This window comes from Diadema setosum, chromosome 15 (genome assembly GCF_964275005.1).
Source record: "Diadema setosum chromosome 15, eeDiaSeto1, whole genome shotgun sequence".
NCBI lineage: Eukaryota > Metazoa > Echinodermata > Echinoidea > Diadematoida > Diadematidae > Diadema > Diadema setosum.
The window spans coordinates 14,541,546-14,550,953 of NC_092699.1; the positions used below are offsets into that span (position 1 = coordinate 14,541,546).

A 9,408-nucleotide genomic window follows, 5' to 3' on the forward strand; every position below is an offset into this window, starting at 1 on the left:
GCATGGGGACTACCAGCTTGGCCTGTGGAATGCCGCACAATGTTCAAATTGGCTTTAAGATTTGCCTTCACAGTTACGAGTATGCACACAGCTTCACTATATAGATTTCTTTTCAAATATGGCATAATATTGAATAAGGTAACTATATATCTTATATTATTCAATTATCATACTCAACTTTTTTTGAGGGTGAATGAGATTCCAGTTGCGCAATGACAGATAATGAACATGATTTGAATATCTGTGTACAAATCGATTGGAAACTCGTGAAGTGAAACTGTTTTAACTGATCGAGACAACGTTACGAAACATGCATGTCTATAATTCACCTTATTTTTTTTTTTTTTTTGTTCTTTCATCACATTTGAATAAAACGTTATCTTAAGTACATTTGAAATCTTCAACCAGCGTAGAAAGTTTTACAAACCTACTGCCAAGTGAAAAAAAAAAATTAGGTGCATTAAATGTCAGTGGCTATTCTGCAAGCCAATACACACGGGAGCTTCAAAATGTTTACCACAAATAATAAAAATAAAAATGAATATATCAAAAAGGGAATAGCGAACATTAGCGCCTTGATGGGAGACTAGCGTAACGTACAATAACACAACTTCCATGTACATCTTCCACCGCTTGGCGGGCTGTTAGCGACTGTACGCGATCCCAGACGAAAATTAAGTTTGACATCGCTCGGAAGAGGGGATAATAGGACGGCGCTTACAAGGAATTACGAACCCCCGCCCAAAATATCCACGCATGCATACATACACATAATACACACATACACACATGCTCACAACCCTTGTAATAAATAAGTATATATATATATATATATATATATATATATATATATATATATATTTCAAAAAAAATTTAAGTAAGTTCATCATCAAAATAGAGAAAAATGAATATTTTTCATGATGCTGCATAACAAGTTATTATATCATTTAAGGTACAAATATATATATATTATCCTATATATTTCAATAATTGTTTTTTCTTTGTTTTCAAGCAGCCGCAATCCCAAATATCAACCCTCAAATATTTGCGTAAAAACATACATATTATAGATAGATGAAAGGTAGGTAGATAGAAAGACAGATGAAGAAATACATATATAGATTGATAGATATATGGGGGTGTGTTTGTGTTTGCGTGTATCAACACTACAGAAAGTTACTATAGTTCCTTCCAGAAACAAAGAGAACAGAGTGTAAGAGAAGTAAAATATTAATTTGGAGCCTCTATCTTTCCGCTAAAATCATTAAAATACAATCACGTACATTGCCTTGACATCATCATTACGTCACAGTACTCAGTTTGCTAGTGAACCAAATAATGTACATGTATTGATTTTATAATCTTTCACCCCTCAATATGAGTAAACTGCTTCACATACAATGTACGCAAGCGCGCCCGCCTAAGCATGGACAGACGGCGCGCCGTGGCGTTCACTCTAGTGAACGACACCGATCCTTTTGTTACTCCGTCCTTGGACGTGTTAAGAATAGAACCTTTATGATAAACAAAAACAACAACACAATACATACAATAGTCAAATGCATAAAGATCTTCTGATATGCTGTTCTTTACATAGTACGCTGTCCTGAGAAGGGATATTCCCACTGAACACCACTATACTCGTTACACACAGCCAACCCCACGCATGCGTAAAATCACAGACAGCCACGCGACTGTTGTAAGCTTTAAATTAATCCGGCGTGATTAGCGCTTGTAGCTTCCTGTGTGGTTTTCTGGTTATAAATAGGATTGGTATGACCATTCCTATTCTCACCCGTGATGTGGTCATTTCTGTATTACTGGATACATCGTACACTTTGCTGCCTGGCAGAAGACCACGAGTTTTATAATTATAATTGTCTCACTGCGTTATACAAGATACATATGAACAATAAAATTATTAGACCTTTAGGCATATACCGACTGACTTCACCTTACTAACTATCTAACTTTAAATCTATCAAACTGTTCATAACTATTCATCTCTTTATTCATAAGCCCGTTGCTTTGAAACCTTTTTGTCTGTCAGGGCTCGTCCGTTGGTTTGTCTTTCTATGGTATAGAAGTATGCAATTATTCTACTGTTATTATATACTATATATACTGATTATCTGCCTCCTAACTGTAGTTCGTGTAAACGATTTCATCTCAGTGATATACTAGTATGTGTGCGTATGTGAGAGAGAGAGAGAGATGGTATGCGTATGGGTAGTATTTACTATGCATAACATCATATCATGTGAGTATGCAGCAGAGCATATCTTTGTGTTGTGTTCATGTACTCGTGTATTGTCTTCTTTTTAAAGAAATAGAGGGTGTTGGAAAACTGGGTTTGAAGTTACACCAACGAGATAAAACCTGGAAAAACCTGAATACATAGGGGGAAACATCAGCAAACATTACCTTTGATGGCGAGGCAATGTTCCAGCCTTTAAAAAGAAAAAAGACAACAAGGGGTCATGTTAACATCGTCAACAAAATTTTCTACTTGCCCCAACTCGAAGGCTAATGACTTAGACGGGGCACACTGGGTGACTCTGATCTTGACCTCGATTCATGGGTTAGTCAACACACCAAATATTTTGGCAGCCGCGTCCGAAATTGGAGCAGCGCCACAAGTGGTTGCGTGAGACAATATTGTTTGAAAAAAAAAAAAAAGTTTACAAACACTGGAACCGGGGAAACGAGGGATCAACGCGAGCACCGTCCTATAGCGGAAAAGAGATCCACTTAACTACTTTGCTGGGAGGGCGGAACTATCGTGTAAAGAAGCTGAGGCTTGGTTTCCCGCCCGCACATTGTGAAAAACCTCTTAACCTAATGGAAACCTCCCGAGCTGGTTTGTATGCGCGTGTAAAGCTAATTCAATGAACCATTCAAGAAATAAGCGCTGTATCATTGTTCATCACAGGTGGTATAGCTGGCAACGAGAGATGACAAACATGGATATTACAATGTGTGGGGTTTTTTCAGTCATTCACGGACATTTGTGTGTGTGTGAGTGTGTGTGTGTGTGTGTGTGTGTGTGTGTGTGTGTTTGTGTTCACATTAGTGAATTATGAAGAAATGATCAAAGTTTAACTTTTGAATTACCATTGGCAACTATTTCATTCATGTTGTTGAACATGTTATTTGCGTGTGTTGGAATAGATGGGTAATTCCTTTGTTTTTAGATGGCTCAGCCATTCTATAACCGATTTTCATCAAATAAATTTTGAATTCCTCATGCTATGTACTATTTCATAAGTGCTTTCTTGTTATCTTGCACAAAGTTAAAAGCCCAATCCTCATTTCAACCGATACTATTACCATCCCTTTAAGCAGTATTTGAGTGAGAGACAATCTTTAGAATAAACGTATCGTAGAAAATGTTTTTTTTTAGATTAATATTTTTGTTTAACTTGTAAATGTTCGTTATGTGTATAATTGTGTGCGCGTTTGTTTGTGTGTCTTTTTTTTTTGGTGGTGTTGGGGCTGTTGGTAATTTTGATGCTAATACGTTGTCCATTTGGTACATGTTATAGGACTTGGCTTCATATAAGGCTCTGCCTTCCTGTAAAGCTCCTAATGCTTCATAATTTCTGACGTTGATGTTATATTATGTATCCGTTTGCAGACATGTCAATAACTTTATGTAGGCCTACACTTGACGACATGAATCTGAATGTATTTGTATTTATATTGTGTATTTTCTCTGTTTCTTTATATGGTTTTTATGAAGTATTGAATGAATGAATCCAATTGGCAATCCAAAAGGTAGGCTCAGGAACCACCTCGACGTCAGACTGTAAAATAATCATATTGACGCGATCCGCGCTTTATTTGTAACTGGAAATGAAAGAGAAAACAACCGCGACATTCGCATTTATGCGGCATATCATTTAACACAACGAAATATAATTCTAATAGTAAAAAAAAAAAAAAAAAGGCTTTACTTATACCATTTCATAGTCACATGAAGAACACACGTTTCCTTCCTTTTTTTTATTCCAACAGAACGCATTTTTCGGGGTGACTCACTGACATTTACTGGGATAGAAATCCGTTGACATTTATGACAAATTCGGTAAAATTTAATTGCCCAGTTCAATGCAGTTGCTCGCGTTTCACCGACAACATGGGATCAGTGGCTACCGACCTAGATCTGTTCTGGCTCAACGGATAAGGCGCTCGATCTCGGTTAGAGTCGCAGGGCCCTTATAACGTTGCGCCCTTTTAGGCGTCACTCTTTAGCTCCAAAATTTTACAATTTCCAAAGAAAAAGCGGAAAAACTCCTCGCAGAAAAGTGCAAAAAGTATCATAATTGGATAAGAAATAAAGAAGTTATGATCATAATTGAAATTTCATTTTTTTTTTTCGGAAGACACTTCTTCACCAGTCTTTATGAATATTCAAATCAACAAGTTTATGACGTCATGCGCTCACGATTTCTTTTTCGTACCAACAAAGAAAAAATGAGAAAAATCTCATATTTCAGCTGTATAACTTGCCTTTAAAAAACACCCCCCCCCCCCAAAAAAAAAAAAAAAAATAACAAATGTTAACTCTGATATATTTTGGAGTGGGAATATGCTTTTACCTGTATTAGCTATTAAAACAAAAAGAAATGAAATATTTTCCGAATTTCATGAATAACATACATGAACAATTGCGAAGGCATGCTATCATCAACTCGCTCATTTCAATATTCATAAAGACTGGTCGAAGGAAAAGTTTTCCGAAGGCGGAATGCCGTTCTAAAATGTCATCAAAAAATTGCCATTTTTGGAACGTTCTGTTGGGATTTTTTTCTTCCGTTTTAGAGTTTATTTATTTTTTGATGGATTTCCTCTTTAATTAGCCATAAGTGTGTATAGCCTTTCGAAGGGGACGATTCAAAGCATTCGGTCCCCTGCTTGATTACTGGGAGTCTGTGTAATTGCCTCCTTCGTGTCGGTGGAAACTAAATTCAAAATCAAACTAATAGGCTGATTAGGTTGCAAGGTGAATTATAATGTTTTGCGAGGTTACAGCTCGTAATTCCGAAGGTTCGTTATTCCGAAGGCTCTTTATTCCTAAGATTCGTTATTCCGAAGGTTCATTGTTCCGAATTTCATTTTCGGATTAACAAATCTTCGGAATAACGAACCTTCGGAATAACGCCACAAATTTTCGGATTAACGAACCCTTTTTCATTTTCGGATTAACGAACCTCTAGGTATAGGGAATTGCGTGTTTCGGATTAACGACCCTTCGGAATAACGACCCTTCGGAATAGCGAACCTTCGGAATAACGAACAGCACCCGTTTTGCTAACCGAAGTGGTTATGACGACATGGATCTAACAGGTGCACAGGATATCGCGTGAACAAAAACAGAGAGAGAGAGAGAGAGAGAGAGAGAGAGAGGAACAATGATTTCATTATTGTAGGCTTGACCTCAAGCTAAAGGAAGTAATTATTGTGTCCTTTTTCTTTTAAATTCATGTGGTCTGTGACAGTTAGAATAATAGTGAAGTCAATTATATTTCATCGGTAATTATTATATACGTCAAAACCGTATACTATCTATTCCAACCAGATATTTAACCCTTTGCATGGTACATTAATTTGCCGTCTATAGGTTAGCGTGTGAAATTTGTCCATATAAGACTCAATGGCACAGGGAGGGTTAAAGAGAAATTATACCCAAGACACTAATGCGGACCCGGTGAATACAAAATACAATAATCTATAGGAAGCAACACTTATAAGTTTGAGGAGATTCAAACCAGCGTTCAAAAGATAATATTCGTTTTTCGTAGTTTGGGTTATTAATCCATGCGTAGTCACGTCTGGACGGAAAGACTAGGGCAAGATGTGATGCCATGATAGCACAAAGATAAAAAGAGATACACAGAGACTGAACTTTTTTTTTTTTTTCATGAAAAACGTAAATTGTTCATGCACTTGTAACTGATATGTGTTTTAGCTTATTTCATTTTCTCTGCCTTCTGAAGGGGTAAGGTCAATTTTAGTGGGATTTTTTTTTCTTTTGTATCATCCGAGGCAGCAGAATGTAGTGAAGAGTATGAAACTCTCCTTATATATATTGTTTATCGCTACTCTACAGTGACACCACCAAATGTTGTGGAATCTCCTTATCAAGCGATGATAGCGCGCGGATTTTACCCAAAGACATCTCTAAGACTTGAGTAGCCCAAACTTTATAGAAAGTCAGAACTTTTGAACGCATCGTCCGATTTTCCTCATAAAACTCAATGAATCCACATGATGTATGGCTGCTCGAGGTAATTTCCCCCTTAGGATTGCTCTTGGCGCGTATCCAACTTCTCAAACCCGCCTCTTAACCAAACCAGCAGGAAAGCTACCATGGGTATCAGCCAGACACACGTTAATGGTACAATAAAAATGTAAGGACTACTGCTAAACATTATCGAACTATGACCCACTTTCTTTCGATCTTTCCTCTTCTCATTTCCTCATCTTCTGTTTGTCATTCTTTCTACATTGATAACTTCCTCGGCAATGTGGTTAAAAAAAAATACCGTATAAAAAAAAAATAATAATAAAAAAGAAAATGTCACAACGGACAAGCAACATTACTTGAGCTCCGACAACTTCCAGCACAGATACCAACGTATGGGACTATTACCTTAGAGTGTGCTATGACATCCATATGGGTGATCTGTCCGTAAACTGTAGTATAAGTGCTGAAAAAAATCGTTTCCCTTTCCTAATTTCACATCGGTATTTCTCAATACTCATTGTAACAATATCCGCTTGGTTTCTTCAACATGAGAGGTAATTGCAGGTATGAATTTATGTATTCCCACTTCAGTTTTTCATATAGGAATTAAATTATCGAATAAGCTCTGCAAAAAAAAAGTAAGAAAACTTGATACCAGGAAGTCTTTCCGAAGTAAAATAACAAAACACATAGAATCTGTATAGACAAGGTACTACAAATCGAAAACGTTATGAAAGCATTTTGATACATATTTCATTTGTTCATTATGTAATACGTGTTAAAGGAACAATACCTGGCATCAGCAGTTGTGCTATCTACCTTCATTCTTAGCAACATTATGTGTACATTATAATCATCAATATTGTATGATCCATGAAGCTCTTTTTGCTAAGTAGTTCTAGATTACTTTATCCTTCATTCATTATGTATTTTGATATGTTTCTTAGATTACTTATAGACTGTTATATGGGTTGTATATTTTATGTTGATGATAACACAAACATGTAGTGTTAGATTACCCATGAGGTATTCAAATTTTCTTGTGGGCCTACATAGTTGTTGTTACAAATGAATGAACTCAAACTCTAACTCAAACTCAGTCGTTGCCCTTTTACACTTGTACACCAAAGAGTATAGAAGCGCTGTGTTCGATTCTGGTGACACGGCATACGCTTTTGCGACAAGTGCTCCGGTCGTATTTTCTTGAAGGACTTAAGGGCTAGGGTTTTGATAATAAGGTTGTAGGTGTAGTTTGATGTGAGGATTAGGATTAGGATTAGGGTTATATTTGTGGGTAAAGTCAACGTATGGCTTAGTGTGCAAATATTTCATGGAAGCAAACGTCATGAATCGCGCTTCTATTGGTATACACACAGGAATGGGTCCCCTTGAAAATCTTAGCACTTAAAGCTGTGCGATGACGGCCGCCTCTTCCCACATAGCTATGCATTTCCTGTGTTAATGGGAGATTCAAGTGAGTCCTGAGTGGTTTGCAGACATAAATGAAAAAGGGGTAAAACTTAATCCCAACTCCACCGTGCTTGAGCTACGCAAGTATCGCGTGGAGTCTAGGTGCATGCAGGTAACATAAAGTACCGGTATCTTGAATTTTAAGCACCATTTCCATCATTATGTTCGTTACCTTCTCTTCCTGCCCCTTGTTTTCTATCTCTCCGACTTCCTCTTCAAATCCCTTCTTTTCAGCTTCTTTTTCTTTTTCTTCTTCTTCCTACCCCTCCTTTTCCATGTTGTCTCATTTTGTTATTTTTCTTATTTTACTCTTTCACCTTTTTCCATTTATCTCCAAATTGAGTGGCTATTTTGCAATGAAATTCAAAATTTGTTCTGACACAGACAGCTTATGTATGACCATGTATCGAGATAATGACAATTCCGTCCCCCGTTGATAAAACTTCAAAAATGTGCCCCCCCCCCCCACAAAAACCGCCTTTTTTATCACTGCATTTCGAATTTCGATGAATTTTGTCATCACAACAAGCACAGACGATTACTCGGATACCGATCGAGCCCAGCAAGATTCATGCAGTAGAGGATAGTAATGTGCAGCAGAAGATGATGAGTATTAGATCTTTAACGCACCATCACATGAACGAGAGGTCAGTTATTGGTATTTCAAAATGTTGCAGTATTCTTTATGATTATTGTAAATTATTGGGTTGGTATTGCTTTGTGTACTTGACAAAAGGCCTACGCAGCCTTAAAACCAGGGTTCGGAAAAAAAGTTATTCTCCCGATTTCCATAAAAGCAGGAATCTGAACTATAATTGCTAGCGGAATAAAACAAAACAATAACAAATTAATGACGATAACAATGACGATAATGATAACAACAATGATTGTAATAAATATAATCATAGTCATTAAGATCCTTTACAAAAAAAAAAAGAATTATAATACTATAGCACCCGTAACCCTAATGATCATCATCGCCGTCATCACCATAATCATCATCATCATCATTGCAGTGGGTAAGATTAACGATATTAGGATAGAAAAAAATTCAAGCAATTTTACCGTTTGATTGATCAAAGGTACAAAGCGGGATGTATAATTATCTTCCACTTGATATACAACTGTGATATGATTATGAAACGAATTAGTAAATGAAGATCGATCGATACTCACTTTCTTGATCTATTCCGGGAGAGAGCAAAACAACAACAACAAAAGCTTGATATGGTCGGTCTTGATATAACGGCAAGATATCACTCACTCACAGGCCTTTCTTACGGCAGGGGGGCAGTTAGTCGTTGTTGTATTTCTGTAACAACTTTCCGTGGAAGTCAGCACCCCGCGGGCGGCTTCCTTTCAGAGGTGATATGTAATTTTTAGAGATCGTTGATCATTGACCCTGCGAAAGGAGAGTTTGCTATAGATGGCTGCTGCTCGCTCATGGACAAAAATCCAGTAAGTTTACATCCTGCATCACCAGTAACGAATAGTGAATGTGTCATTACGTTAAACACATGGCGAATCGCTCTGAACGGGACGAGACTCGTTGCGCGCACGGAATCATACTCGTGAAAGTTCTTATGAACATTTTGTGCACTACAAACTTGAGCATCGGAGTCACCTTCAAAAGTTTAGTCATCATTAGGCTCTTAGTCTCGCTCAAGACGGGTCGGCATTGTTCTCTT

General features: G+C 37.2%; 1 protein-coding gene across 1 annotated transcript in view; it reads right to left on the reverse strand.

The window, feature by feature from the left end:
* The window catches only part of LOC140238795 (neprilysin-1-like), a 65,206-nt gene extending 56,017 nt beyond the window's left edge, over nucleotides 1–9,189 (reverse strand). Inside the window, exon 1 of the mRNA XM_072318692.1 lies at nucleotides 8,897–9,189. The gene's annotated coding sequence lies outside the window, so the exon portion shown is untranslated. The remainder of the gene's footprint in view (nucleotides 1–8,896) is intronic.
* Between the last annotated feature and the right edge of the window lie 219 nt (nucleotides 9,190–9,408).